Source organism: Nomascus leucogenys, chromosome 22a, assembly GCF_006542625.1.
Source record: "Nomascus leucogenys isolate Asia chromosome 22a, Asia_NLE_v1, whole genome shotgun sequence".
NCBI classification, from domain to species: domain Eukaryota; kingdom Metazoa; phylum Chordata; class Mammalia; order Primates; family Hylobatidae; genus Nomascus; species Nomascus leucogenys.
This window is the reverse complement of record NC_044402.1, coordinates 113,477,259-113,490,667: the sequence shown is the minus strand read 5'-3', so window position 1 is coordinate 113,490,667 and position 13,409 is coordinate 113,477,259.

Below are 13,409 nucleotides of genomic sequence, written 5' to 3'. Positions count from 1 at the left end.
TTTCTTTCTGAATGATTGGTTCCTGTTACAGTGTCCACAAAAAAAAATTATCTAAAATTTAGGAAGTAGAGTATTTATTGCATGCAAGCCCCTTGACTAAATACTGTAGGAAGTTCATTCATTTATTCAGTACTTCCAATCTGCTGGTCTAGGTGCTTAGCACATAATATTGAATAAGACACAATCCCTGTATTCAAGGATAGAAAAATCTTACAGTGAGGAAGCAAACAAATAATTAGGCATCAAAAAACATGGTAATTATTACCATAAATATGAAAGAAATATACTATGGAAACAAATGGGTGGGGAACCTAATTCAGCCTGAGACTAAGAAAAATATGTCCTGGTAGAAGTCACAACTAAGCTGAGTTCAAAAAGATAAACGAAAGTAAATTTCACAAAGAGGGAAAGATGAAATGGGAAAATGGAGAACATGTTCTAAGCAGAGGAAAGACATCTGCAAAGTCCTGGAAGAGACAGTGGGGCAGACAGGGAAAGACAAGAAGAGTTCAAGAGAGACAATGACAGAAACAGAGAGTGAATAAATATGAATGGTTCCATTCAGAGAATTGTGTGTTCAGCATGGCTTGAGTGTAAGATAAGAACAAGAGATGAAATTGGAGAGTTGAGTAGAGTTGCATGTTAGGGCTTTGTTTTTCAAAATCAAGGAATTTGAATTTATACCAAGGGAAACAAGGACCAGTGGAGGCTCTATTTGGAAGTGATATGATTAGATTTGCAAAATTGCTTGGGCTTCAATATGAGATGAGATTGGAGGGATGCCAGACTGGAAGTAGAAGATGCTGCAGTAAATCCTAGAAAAAGATAATCGTGGCTTGTGCTATGGGAGTGGTCTGGAAATGGAGAGATACAGATTCCAAAGATATTTAAAAGGTGGAAAATACTGGACTGCTCCGTGCTGGATGTATGTGGGTAGTGAGGAAGGGGGGTTAATTAAGGATGATACCCTGGATTCCGACTGGGAAGGTTAGGTGCATGGTGGTGCCATTTACTCACATCAAAAAACACAAGGGAAAAAACAGATTTAAGGAGTAGAAAGGTGATGAACATGCTGAACCTGTTGAGTGTGAAATACCAGTATCACATTCAAGTAAAGATATCTAGTAGGAAATTAGAAATACTAGGTTAATATCAGGAGAAAGATCTGGGCTTAGATCACACACACACACACACGCACACACACACACACACATATAAATGCATATACAGTCATGTGTTGCTTAACGACAGGGATGTTGTTAGGCGATTTCAGTGTAAACAGTACAGAGTATGTATGTAGTTATTATGCAAACCTAGATAGTATAACCTACTGCTCTTAGGCTACAAACTTGTACAAGAAAGTGGTCCTAGAGATGCTATATAAGTAAAAGAGATTGTCTAAAAGCTGCGTGGGGATATAGGGTTGTTCTATAACTGTATAACCTGCCTCTTAGTGAGACCTTAAGCATTACTATATGGAATATAGTAGGCAATTATAATATAGATCACTAGGCAATAGGAATTTTTCAGCTCTATTATAATCTTATGAGACCACCATTCTATATGTGGTCTGTTGTTGACTAAAATGCTGTTATACAAGGTATGACTATATATACATATGTATATTTATGGTAATTGAAGCTACAGATTTGAGGAGATCAACTAGGGAGAGTACACTAAAATAGAAAACGTTAAAGTCAAACTCATGGAGTGTATAAAGTATAAGAAAAGTTATACCAAGGAATTCCTTCAGTAGAAGGAATAAGATTCATATGAAAATTAGTATAAAGAAAAGCTGTCACCGAGGGTCAAAATATAGGTATTGGCAGTATGCAGTGGCTCACAACTGTAATCCTAGCACTTTAGGAGGCCAAGGTGGGAGGATCACTTGAGGCCAGGAGCTTGAGACCAGCCTGGGCAACAAAGCGAGAACCCATTTCTATAAACAATTTTAAAAATTAGCCAGGTGCAGTGTCCTAGCTACATCAGAGGCTGAGGCAGGAGAATCGCTTTCATCTGGAAATTTGAGGCTACAGTGAGCTATGATTGTGCCACTGCGCGCCAGTCTGGGAGACGGAGTGGTACCCCATCTCTAAAAAAACAACAAACAAACAAAAAACCCAGAGGTACAAGTTACCTGGGACTCCCAGTAGGAGAAGGTTTGGGTGGCAAAGAATAGACTCATGGAAACAGGGGTATTGAAGAGAGATTCTAAAATTGTATTGGGAAGTTTTCAGAAAGACAACTAAAGACTTAGGTGGAAATCAGGGTACACAGTAATTTTAGGAGGAATGTACCTCAATTTTCAGTTCCTTTGAGTATGAATGTGTATTAGAAACAGAAACAAAGAGCAGAACCAGAGAGCCCAAACTTCCACTGAGCATAGCTTGGTCCAGAGAGTCCCTGAATACCTCAGCGGGGGTCTGAGGAATCTAGGCATGTGTCTTTTCTGTCATAAATGTTCAGACAGTTTCTTGTTTGTGTGTGTGTGTGTGTGTGTGAGGTATAGGGTAAAGTAGTACTTAAAATTATTCTCTTTATAAATGTGGCATATACAAATGTAAAAAGTAGGTATATATTTGCACTTACTGTTTGAATGTGTCATGTATTATCATCTCCTTTTGAGCTGGAGGTTATCAGAGAGCAGCTCAATTTATAGAAATGGAATCTGAGGCCTTCAGCATGAATCTTTGGGTGAATTTATTTATACAAGCCTGCTTTCTTAACAACTAGTTGGTCACATGACTAGAAACTAGGGTTTCGTCGTTGTCCATGATGCTCAAGGTCACACGAGACAAGAGGCAGGATGTACAGTTATAGAACAACCCTATATCCCCACACAGCTTTTAGACAATGTCTTCTCTAGGACCACTTTTTAACCACAGTCTATTACTGATCTTCTGGTAAACTGCATTCCTTTTAGCAAAATTCACTAAGTTTTCCCATCTGTTATCATACAGGTCTTCAGTTACCCCCACATTTGTAAATTAACTGGGTGTATAAATATGTGATACCCAAGTAAATCTTTATTATTATTTCCACAGGCTACATAAGGAAGACATCTTGCAAACATGATATAAAAAGAGCCTTTGTATCAAATTATAATATATTAATATGTCATTACAAATTAATAATCCTAAGAGAGAACATCTTCTATATATCCTATAATAAAATATTTCAAAATATTTTACCTGTCTATATAAGAATTTATAAGAGTTCATTATGGGTGACAACATTTCACATGAGAGAAAATTTATGACAAGATTTCTAAGTAAAACTACTCATGGTTTATAATTATTATTTATAGCAGTACTGTACAGTAGAAATGTAATGTGTACCACAAATACAAGCTGCATGTGTAATTAATTTTTCTAGTGGCCATGTTAAAAATATTTAAAACATACAAAATTAATTTTAACATATTTAATTTAATCCAATATATCTAAAATACCATTTCAACATGTATGCATGTAAAAACTTATTAGTGATATACTTTACCTTCTTTGTTTTTTATACTAAGTCTTTGAAACCCAGTGTGTATTTTACATTTATAGCATATCTCAATTTGGGCTACATTTCAAGGGCTCAAAAGCAGATCTATGGTCTATCCTAATAATTACATTGAACTATATAAATACTCCTGCTTTATAACAATAACCACAGCTACCTTTTATTGAGTTCTTGTTATGTGGTAGTCACTATAATAGTTTCCATGTTTTTCTTATTTCATCTTCAAAGCTATGATGGAAATTCCATTGTCACCCATATTTTCTAGGAATAACAAGAGGCTTCAAAGAATTTAACGGCCTTGCCTAAAACTGTGGAGTTAACAAGTGATGGACCAGGGATTCAAATACAAAGATTTATATGTACATTGACATAAGGTATATAAATTGTTATTTATATTATAAATTATTATAATATATAATTATAAAATATTTAAATTATTATTTTTTATTTTATGTTTTTATATGATTTCATATTTATAATTTTTCAGTAAAGATAGCCAATTCAGTTGTGAGAGAAAGTAAATTTGTGGTAAAGTGATTTGATAGTTGGAAAAGTTAGACCACTGCCCCACTAAACTTGTGGAACAGTAACAGAATTTATGAATACTAAAATAAGAAAAATAAACAAAAGAAATTATGTTGCAGAGATAATGATATTGAATAAAGTAGCCATAGGGCCTTGTTTCCTTGCCAAATAAAACCAAAAAAATGAATAGAGGTGGGAAGAATAATAGTATACCCTGGATGCATTTCAATGAAATGATATAGAAGACAATTAATATGTGATGCAATGCACTAAGTTGTTGAACCTCTACATTATTAAGTGTATGGAAAGAAAATCTGTAACAAGTGTTTGAAAAACTAGAGAATTGATTTTGGTCTGAATTTTCTAAAATAAGAAGTTAGGAATTTGACAGCTAAGAGATTTGGCACAAGATACGATGTCTGAAGAACTCAGATGAAAATTAGCCAATCTGATTTGGATAAAACTAAAGATGAATGTGATGGTCAGGGGTATGGAGTTGGAGGTCCAGGAAAATAATTAACAAAAAGATGTTCTGTCCTTCTCATGATTCTATGGGGTTTCTCTACTCTTCACTATAACATCACAATGGCTTGTTCCTCCTTCGAGTATGCCTATTTTTTATTTGAATCAGCTCCTTCATTCTCACTGGCCTTGAAGTCTGCAAATTAGATCCCTTTTTCCAAACACTAAGCCATATTTTCCCTACCATTGAAGATACACTTGGAATCAATCTACTCCAGGAAGTCTCTCCAAACCACATATGGGAAATATGATATCTTCTATGGAGGAAAACAATGGCCTGGATAATTCATACAAATGTTCTCATTCCATGGGTTAAGTATTGCCATAAGGTAAACCAATATCCTTGGGTCTGGTTTGCTTTACCATCACTTTCCCACCTCAGCTTCCACATATCTCTGCTTCAGACCATATAATCCTTATTGCGCCAGTTTGTATCCTTTTTTCTGAGCATTCTGGCCTCTGCCTCTCTTGTTTACTGTTTACCTACGAGTCTATTTTTTAAAATCCAGCGAAAGCAATATTAATATTCACAAGCAAGTGGCAAGTAAAAAGAATTGATTGGGGCCAGGAAGTCTTTACTTCCTAGAAGAGGTTTCATCTTACTAGCTGATTCAAAGAGATGTAATAGAGTTGAAAGAGAGCATGAGCTATGACATACACAGAGCAAGGAGGTCCCAAAAGTTATTTGCTTTGTTAATATTACTTAAGCTGTTTAATCTTTCCAGCCTCAGTTTCCTCATCTAAAGTGATATCAAGGATAACTATATGGCACAGCTATTTTATTTATTCACATATTTATCAATTAATTTGGGAATGGAAATAGCATGTGTCATTTAGATATTGAAAACAAGATATAAAAATACAAATGATTTCTTGCCTTCAAGAGATATGTAATAGATATGTAATGGGAAATAAAAAAATCAGATGTTAGAGTATTTTAAAGTGGTATGTTGGCAGTAAGTGCAGGAACATTGGAGGCAGAAAAAGGGAAATTACACATTTTACTTTGGAGGACAGAGAAATCATTCAGGAAAATGAAGCAGTATTAAGCATTGACACTTGAGCTACAGTGGAGGAAGGATGTAATTATTCTAGATATTTCTTAATATATTCATTTACTCATTTCTTTATTCCTTCAGCAAATATTTATTGTGTGCCCAGTACATGGTAGTGAAAGTAGGGATGAATACAAAAGAGATGGTCATTTCTAAGACATGCGTATTTCTTCTGTTATCACAGTGCTTACAGTCAATGTGAAAGAGAGACAGCTATGTTAACAGAAGTGCTGTTAATAGATCTCCATTTAACTGACTTGGCAAATTAACCAATATTATCAATTTCCTTTGCAAAACACTCTGATTAATATTCAGGGCTCAGTGAAAGCTCACAGCCAGTAGATGACGCTCCAGTAAGCCTACACATTTTTCTCATTGGTGCCGCTGCATGCTTGCCAAGAATTAGTTGTGTTTATTCCCAAACCACTTCCAGTTGACTTCGTATTATAACCATGTAATAAAAATAACCTTGCTTCCGTAATTCAATGAAATAGAGTATAAAATGAAAGAGTTGCTTCTTTGAAAATTAACTTGAATTTTTTGGAAAGACTCAATAAAGGAGAATTGCTAAAAACTTTCCTATGAAATTAGGTGGAGGAGATACAATGAGCAAAGACTCAGAAAAAAAAAAACTGAATAATCCAGAAAGTTCATATTTAGATTGGCTTGCAAATGTGTTTTTTTAGTTTAAAGATAGTGAAATTAGAAATTATGGATGGTACACTATAGTAAAGAAAGATTGTCTGGATCTTCAGTCAATGGACCTGTTTCCAAATTAAAGGCTATATCCTTAAATTAAAAAATAGGGGAATGAATATATAACTGTATTATATTAAAATAAATGTTTAAGAAATGTAAATATCTTATGCTTCTTAGATTTGAGTCTATTTTAATATTAGCAATCATATGAGATAAGAGGGCTTCTAGTAAAGAAATATATGTTATGGTATGGAAAGTATTAAGACCTTGGAAATCTACAGTGGAGTATACGATCAATCCTAGAGAATAGGAACTCTGAAATAGATTGAGCCAGGCAAAGAAAAGGGGTCAGGACAAGAGAGCATTCAATGTAAGAAAAACAGAGACAAAAAGAGACACAAGAGGCCGGGCGCGGTGGCTGACGCTGTAATCCCAGCACTTTGGGAGGCTGAGGCGGGCAGATCACGAAGTCAGAAGATCGAGACCATCCTGGCTAACACGGTGAAGCCCTGACTCTACTAAAAATACAAAAAAATTAGCCGGGCGTGGTGGCTCATGCCTGTAGCCGCAGCTACTCGGGAGGCTGAAGCAGGAGAATGGCATAAACCTGGGAGGCGGAGCTTGCAGTGAGCCGAGATTGCGCCACTGCACTCCAGCCTGGGCGACAGAGCAAGACGCCATCTCAAAAAAAAAAAAAAAAAAAAAAAAAAAAAAAAAAAAAAGAAAAGAGGGAGAGAGAGAGAGAGACAAGAGGTCCAGATACAAGCTGGACCATATAGTGTGAAAGTACACATGGTACATCATCTGGGCTGGTAGTGGGGGCCAGAACTAGATCTTAGAAATCCTTAAAAGTGATAATAAGTCTTTGAACTTTATCTTGAAGCGTTTTAAGTTAGGGGGTTATATTATCAGATTTGAAGAAAAATAGATGAGCCTAGAGCAGGATGGATTGATGTGGGACAACATTGGAGCCAAGAGATTAATTAATTTAGGTAAGAGTTGATGGCAGCCTGGGGTAAGATGGCTGCAATGGGATTGTCATTATGTAATGAATTTTATAGATATTTGTGAGATATAATCAACAAGATATGGTAACTAGTTGTAGGGGTCAAAAATAGTGGGAGAGGTCAAATATATCTCCTCAACTCTCACTGAAGAAATTGGGTGAGTGGTGTCATTTATACAAGTGTGCAACTTTAAGGAAAAAGAGGTTGGCTAGGGAGGGTTGGAGGATGAGGAATTCCCTTCTGAAAACACTATGTTTATATCATGCACAAGACCCTTATGTTGGAAAGTCTTATGAGCAATTGTATATATAGGGTTCAGGAAAGAGGTAAGCTTAGAAATAGAGGATTATTTGGCACTTGCACATAGATAGTAATTGAAACCATAAAGAGTAGAGTGGATTTCCCAAAGAGAGATAGTAGAATGTAAAGAGAATTGAAGAAAAGAAAACTGCTCAGGAAAGAGTCCTGGGGGCAGAATATTGAACTATAAATAGAAGAAAAATCGCCAGAAAAGGAGATTAATAAAGGAGAAGCCAAAGAATTAGGAGGAAAGGAAGTGTTCAACGTGTTCATTGCTACTAAGTGAAAAATGCCCAATGGATTTAGTAGTATAAAGGTCGTGGGTGCCCATGTTTAAGGGTACATTCAGAGGAGGGTCTGGAGCTTAAGGCAGACTCTTGTGGAGTGAGGAGTGACAGGAAGGGGAGAAATGGGAGATGGAAAATGTCATTATTTTGTTGTTTCAAGAGACGTATGTCTGGTGAAGTATATAAAAAGGAAAGCCTGAAAAAGCTGAAAAGGATAGGTCTAAAAGATCTTAAATGCCAAGCTAATGGGAGTTGTATTTTGTCTCATAGAAAATTCAGGGCACAGGGTAAAGTCTACATAATAGAAACTACTTACTTTGACAATAGTGTAGGGAATGGAATTATTGTGGGGTGAGAGGGTTAGTAAAGGAAGTTAGCTAAGGCAAACCTCACCCATGGTATACTGGCACACAGATATGCTGCAAGCAGTTTGCTGCTAGAAATACAGCACTCATATTTGCACAAGACAAAAGACTGGAGTGGATTCAAGTTTCCCTCTTTGCTAATTCTACTCTTAGTTTTTTCCCCAGTAGATTCTAGTATATTTCCTATTGGAATGGGAAACAGGGGGGTGGAGTTATAGCCTAAACTTCTGGAATTGTACTTAACATGGAGTATGCCTGATGGAGCATCATGCATGTGAACTTCATCCATTCTGTGTGTTGATATCAGGAATAAAAAAGGTTGAGAACCATTGAATTAGAGAAAATTGCAACCCTTAAAGCAGATACGGTAAGATTTTAATTAGGCATTATCGGCAGGGATGGTAAAGAGAGAAAGATTATTGGAGTGAGGTTACAGAGTTAGAAACAATAGGACTCAGAAGCTGATTGGATGTGAGAGGTGAAACATCACTGCCAAAATAGCAATACTCTTTATTGAATGCTTTTAATATGTCAAGCACACCCAAAAGAACATACACAGTATAATGTACATCATCCCATTTCAATTTCCCAACAGTGTTACAAAGTAGGTATTTTTATTCTGATTTTATAGATAACAAAAATAAAGTTTAGAGAGTTTGAGCAACTTTCTCAAGGCCATCCAGATTTTAAGTGGCATACCTTGGGTTCAAACCCAGGGTTGTCAGATTCAAAACCTTTGTTATCATCATTACTCAAATCTAAAACGACTGTCTTATTAGGTGTTTGGCTGTATGATGGTAAAATCAAATTCAGATGATAAATACCAGATGAAGATCAGGTGTAGGAAAAAAATGGCCAGTTCAATTTTAAACATATTCAGTTTTTGAAAGCCTGGAGAATATCCCTGGTGAAGATGTCTAATAGACAGTTACATATGTAAGTCTAGAGTTAACGGAGATGTCTGGAAGGAGATAAAGATTTATGAGGCATTAGCATTTAAATTGTGGTGAAAGTCATGGGAATGGATGAGATTTCCCAGGGAGATTGCAACATGAGAAAAGGATAAAGTGGAGAGCGAAGAAGCACCAAAATGTAAAAGGAGGTCAGAGGGAAGTATCAGTGAGGGAGTCAGGGGAGGAATGTTAACGCAAGTTAGAGGGAAGTAGCCGAGGGTGATATCACACTGAAGCAGTAAAGAACGGCAAGAGAAAGGAGTTATCAGTCATCCCATGCTATGGAGTGGTCATGAAAGATGAAGACTGAAAACATTTCAGTAGATTCAGAGAATTGTGAATGAGAAATACAAGTTGAAACAGTGTGAGATTTAATTTTAATAACGCCCAGTATCATCTAAGGTCTGTCAATAAACAGTTTGTAGGAGAAAAAAGTACAAACGCTTTGAAGAGCAAATTGCCAATGCATTTAAAAAGGGTGCATTTTCATTCTAAGTATTTTTCTAAGGAAACAATAAGAAATTAAGACATTCATTGCAGCATTGTTTCTGATAGCAACCATATCACAGTAGTTAAGAGCACCTACTCTAGAGCCAGCCTGAGTTGAAACCTCAGTTCTGCTACTTATTAGCTCTGTGAACTTGGGCAAGTTACTTTTCTGTGCCTTAGTTCCTTTATCTGTAAAATAGGGAGAGTAAGAGGATTGCTACTATTAATAAGGTTGTTGCAGCCTGGTTGGTTTTTTATTGTTACATAATAAAAAATCAGGGCAATTGGGGTAGCCGTCACCTCAAACGCTAATTATTTCTTTGTGTTTGGAATATTCTAAGTCTTCTCTTCTAGCTATTTTGAAATATACAATAAATTATTGTTAATTATATATAGCCTATTGTGCTATCAAACACTAGAACTTAATGCTTCTATCAAACTGTATCTTTGTACCCAGTAACCAACCTCTCTTCATCCCCCACTCAGTTGTTCCCAGCCTCTAGGAACTACGAATCTACTCTCTACCTCCCTGAGATAAACCTTCTTAGCTCCCACATGTGAGTGAAAACATGCAATATTTGTCTTTCTGTGCCTGGCTTATTTCACTTAACATAATGACTTCCAGTTCCATCCATGTTGCTGCAAATGATATGACATTTTTTACAGACAAATAGTATTTCATTGTGTCCCTATAAAACATATTTTGTTTATTCATTCATCTATTGATAGACACTAAGTTTGATGCCATATATTGGCTATTGTGAATAGTGCCACAATAAACATGGAGGTGCAGCTATTTCTTTGATATACTGATTTCCTTTCTTTTGGATAATACCCAGTAGTGGAGTTTCTGGATTGTATGGCAGTTCTATTTTTAGTTTTCTTAAGGAACCTCCATACTATTCTTCATAATAGCTGTACTAATAGACATTCCAACCAACAGTGTTTCAAGAGCTTCCTTTTCTGCACATCCCCACCAGCGTTTGTTGTTGTGCAATCTGTTAGCCTACAATCCTTATTTGTCCTAATTGGTTTTTACAGTAATTAAATGTGTAAATACCATAAAGTGTTCATTACAGTGCCTAGAACATAGCAAGAGTGAATTCTTTGTTAAATGAATAGAGATAAAAGTAATCAAAATGCTCAGTGGTGAGGTTGATTAAAATAAATTATATATCCATGCACTGGGATATTATGCAACTGTGAAAAATTATGTAGTTAACTATTTAACAATATGGAAAGATACTGATGGACTATTAATTAGAAAAAAGTTATAAATCATATGAATAGAATGATTCCATATGTGAATAAACAATGTGTACCTATGTGTTAGATATGTATGATAATTTTTAGAAAGATTTGTACCAAGATGCTTATATGTATAGATGGTTGGATTATGAGTTTTTTAATTTTACTTTAAAATTTTTACACATTTAAAAATTATATAGAAAAGATTATTTTTATGATAAAAATGTTTTAACATCCTGGAGGTCAGGATATTGAATAGCAAGTGATAATTATTCTTTGGCAAAACTTTTCTGTGGAAGAAAGTGGGCTGAAAGCATAGGAGCTACAGCATATTTATAACCAATGGAGTAGCACACTATGTAAAATGCTGTACAGAGTCCTGCTCCCTGGGAGGCTTCTAATAAACGAGGGTTGCTATTATTATTATTACCACTAAAATGACTTCAGGTCTCATAGACTTTCAGCACCAGCACAACTCTACTGAGTAGCCAAGGAGCGGGAAATAAGAGAAGAAACTTTAAAAAAGGAGAGCGTTCTAGAAAGAGGACTCTCCTTGAGAACATTCTGGACAGTGCTCCTGGACAGTGTGCTGGTGCTGAAAGTCTATGAGAACTGAAGGCATTTTAATGACAATAATAATAATAGCAACCCCTGTTTATCAGAAGCTTCCCAGGTAGCAGGAGTCTGTACAGCATTTTATATGTCCTGCTTCTCGATTGGTTATAAATAAGCTGTAGCTTCTATGCTTTCAGTCCACTTCGTTTCACAGACAAGTTTTACTAAAAAATAATTATCACTTGCTATTTCTATATCCTCACCTTTAGGATGTTAAAAAATTATCATAAAAACAATCTTTTCTATATATATATTTTTTTAAATGTGCAAAAATTTTAAAGTAAAATTTAAAAAAAAACTCATAATCCGGCTGGCCCTGGTGGCTCATGCCTGTAATCCTAGCACTTCGGGAGGCTGAGGTGGGTTGATCACTTGAGGTCAGGAGTTTGAGACCAGCCTGGCCAACATGGCAAAAACCCATCTCAACTAAAAATACAGAAATTAGCCGGCATGGTGGCAGGGGCCTGTAATCCCATCTACTCAGGAGGCTGAGGCAGGAGAATCACTTGAACCTGGGAGGCGGAGGTTGCAATGAGCCGAGATCATGCCACTGCACTCCAGACTGGGCAACAGAGTGAGACTCTGTCTCAAAAAAAAGAGAAGAAACCCCTCATAATCCAACCATCTACATATAAGCATGTTGGTATGTATCTTTCTAAAAATTATCATACGTATCTAATACATAGGTACATATTGTCTATTCACATATGGAATCATTCTATTCATATGATTTATAACTTTTTTCTAATTAATAATCTGTCATTGTCTTTCCATGTTGTTAAATAGTTAACTACATAATTTTCACAGTTGCATAGTATCCCAGTGCTTGGATATATAATTTATTTTAATCAATCTCACCAATGAGCATTTTGATTATTCTTATCTGTGTTCATTTAACAAACACTCAATTCACTCTTCCTATGTGCCAGGCACTGTAATGAACACATTCTAGACATTGCTCCTGGAGGTCAGGCCAGGTCCAGAGCTAATTATCTATAGGGACTGCTTCAGGACCACAGAGAAGATAAGACTCAAGGTACCAGACAATCTATACAGTGGCCAAGATAATAAGAAAAAATATATGGTTTCAAGATGCTTTCTTCCCACCTGTCATTTTTACAAATTTGTTTTGGTATCTAATCATTTGGGCTAAAAATGCTCTGGTTTATTTCTCATAGAGGCTATAAACCCCTAAAGGTTTATGAACTATATTAATCCTATAATACTTCCTCCTCTGCTAATCATCTTGTGTATTCAACAAACTCTACTTGAACAACTAAAGGCATGAGCAACATAAACCTACCATGATTAAGAATCATTTCAAATAGCTACAAACAATTTTATAGGCTTATTTTTTTAAAAAGATAACCCATTTCATTTTGAATTTCTGATTTCTTGGTTCCATTATGGACTAAAATTCTAAGGGTAAAAGCAAGTAAAATCCCAGGAAAACCTGCTGTTTTTACAGTCATGGCCATAATCAGAACAAATTTTGGTGACCTTAGAACTTTACGAATTTTAATAATTATATTGTAAAAGATAATTCTAAATCACTTGTATCATCAAATCAGAGCAGTAAGAAAGTGGAAGCTGCTATAATTGTAATCTATTTTAAAAAACTTGAAATGAAAACACAGCTTTAAAAAGCAAGTCAGAGTATATCGTGCATATGCTTCAGAATAAAGATAAACACACCATTTAAAGAGTTGCTTAAATTAAAATGTCATTTCTTTCAAGTTCTCTGTTAATGGCCCATCCAGTTAGCTATTGTCCTGAAGTTTTAGACTTGGGCAATTAGCCTGTTCAGGTCACCTAAACTTTCTAGATATTTAAG